Consider the following 2,664-nt stretch of genomic DNA (forward strand, 5'->3'; position numbering starts at 1 on the left):
GTGGTGCAGAACCTACTGGAGACGCAAGCAAGCCAGATGTTGGCCGCCCTTGTGCTGTCCCAGGTACCCTCCATGTGCGTGCACTGCAAGATGGCCTTTGCAAGCCGCTTGGTGGGAGCAGAAGGGCGGGGCCATCATGTGCGAGAATAGGCGCTCAAGGCGGAGGGCACTAGCTGGCACCTAACATGGTGCCTGACTTACTAGGTGATCAATCAATTGTTGCTTTAGTAGATTACGGAAAGAACATAGAATATTTTCTTATGCAAATCAGTTATAACCTTACAATAAGGAAAAAATGAGCTGAGGATATTCATAATTCAGAGTGTTCGTCTGTCTAATCCTTTTTTTAAAACACATTATCCACTTCTGTCTCTTTTACTGTACACACATCACTTCTACTGCACATGTTGGGATTATCTTCCTCAGTCTACAAATTGGCAGGAGGCTTGCTAGCCCTCAGCAGAAGACTATGCTTTGATAGTTTTTTACATTTCAACAATATTTAGAAAGTCTTTTCCTCCTGTCTCTTCTCTTCTTCACCAAAGACCTAGCCTGTGACCTGGTTTCATGGGTGACCCATGAAAACTTTACTAGTATACATTGAAAATCAAGCCACAGCAGGGGCTGATGGGATAGCTGAGAAGAATTCCTGCAAAACTTTGGAGTTAAACATATCACTTCCTTCTTCCTTGAAAAGTATTTGTAGCAAATGTGATAAAAGTGTGATATCCATAATATATAAAGAACTCTTGAAACTTCTCTTTCCAGAAATTTCATGGTTTATCTTTAAAGATTCCTGTTACAATACACCTAGAAATGCTTCATGAATTAGTTGAGGTCTGTTCCTGCAAATTCCCCTAGCACGACATGTCAGTTCTTTCATCCTTTCCCTTGCCTACCCTTTCCTGTCCTTGGTCCCACCACTCTGTACATGTACCGTATAGAGTCTTTCCCCTCCCTCGAATATTTGGAAGTATTCACTGCATCCACCTAGGCCAGGTGGAATTTGCANTGGCTTCAAATTTAAATGCTGACAGAGATATGAGGGTGATGCCTGAGCCGGTAGCAAGCCGGGCCCAAATATTGCTAAGGACAGCACAGGCAGTTGGCATGGGCAGAGGTGAAGGGCAGACTGGCAACAGCACACGGATATGCACACCTCACACAGTGACATAAAGTCCAAGAGGACGTGATTGTGCTCTCCAACCACAAGAAGCCTTCGAATCTGAGAGTGATTGGGCTGACCAAGGTGGCCTTGATGGAAACAAGCACTGAGACCCTCATGAAAAGTAGTCCTGAAGAATGAGAAAGGATGATCAAGCAACTGATAGAAGAATTAAGATCAGAGGAAGCAAAACTCATCTTGTTGCAAAACTTGCCACAGAGTCAAGTGCAGAAGGAAGCCACTGCCCAGAAGCCCCCACGCTCCACTGGCAGCACCGTGACCATCCGTCCTCTGCTTGTGCAGGGCACCCAAAACATTCCTGCTAGCAAGCCGTCACTTCTGACCTCTTCAACTTGCATGCCGGGCAGCATGATCCCGCTTCTGCTGGTCCGGGAATGGCAGCAGGCATCCTCAATGCTGGCACTGCAGGTGACCTCACAGGTGGTCATGGCCCCACTCGTCAGGGGATCCCAGCAAATCCACAACATCAGACAACATTCTAGCATGGGGCGCTGCCCCTCCTCCTGGACCCCAGGGTGTCCATGCCCAGAGTGCAAATTCAGGGATAGAGAGTCATCCAGCAAGGACTCATCCGCTGCTGTACGGCCAAGATCATTAAAGGGTTCACGACCAACTCTGCTCAGACCAACTCCACCTCCACCAGCGTGGCCTCCATGCTCACCTCCACCAAGTCTCCAGGCAGCCAAGAGGTGGCCGCCGAGCTCGTGCTGTTCAAACAGCTAGAGAAGATGCTGCTTGAGATTCCCCCTCCCAAGCCCCTCACCCCAGAGATAAATTTCCTGCCCAGTGCCGCCAAGAAGTTCGTCTACCAAGTTGGCCTGGAGGAAGTAATGCAGAACCTACTGGAGACGAAAGCAAGCCAGCTGTTGGCCACCCTTGTGCTGTCCCAGGAACCTTCCAGGAACCTTCCATGTGCGTGCACTGCAAGATGGCCTTCGCAAGCCGCTTGGCGGGAGCAGAAGGGAGGGGCCATCATGTGCGAAACAGGCGCTCAAGGCAGAGGGCACTAGCTGGCTCAAGGCCACCTTTGTGAAGGCGCTACAGCGGGAGCGTGCGATCAAGCAGCGCCTCCTGCAGCAGGAGGCCGCGCCTGCCACCGCGCTGCACCCACACTGAAGCAGCTCATAAAACCCCACTGTAAGTTGGCACTCGGCTCGGGAGAGGCTCGCGACTGGAGTAACAGAGCTGTGTTACTGGCCTCCACCAGCTGTCCTGGGGCTCAGGCAAGATGACCCATGGTGTCCTGTACACGTTTAGCCAGCCCCCAAACTGCAAAACACGGCCTCAGGCACGGCCCTGGTCAGGAGGACTGGCAGACACTCCAAGAGAGTCTTGAGCGCCGGAAGGGGCAGCACCGCCTCCACCTGGAAGAGACGTCCCTGAACACGCAGTACCCTTGCGTTTGTCCCCAGAGTTTGGCAGTACCCAAGACGTCCTCGGCCGTGGACCGCCAGCGAGAGTACCTCTTTGACGTGATC

General features: G+C 51.4%; 1 pseudogene; it reads left to right on the forward strand.

Moving 5' to 3' along the window:
* Positions 1–609: 609 nt before the first annotated feature.
* On the forward strand, positions 610–2,658 carry LOC103582160 (annotated as a pseudogene).
* The last annotated feature ends 6 nt before the right edge of the window (positions 2,659–2,664 follow it).

The sequence above is a fragment of the Galeopterus variegatus genome, unplaced genomic scaffold (assembly GCF_000696425.1).
Source record: "Galeopterus variegatus unplaced genomic scaffold, G_variegatus-3.0.2 Scaffold15113, whole genome shotgun sequence".
Classification (NCBI taxonomy): Eukaryota; Metazoa; Chordata; class Mammalia; order Dermoptera; family Cynocephalidae; genus Galeopterus; species Galeopterus variegatus.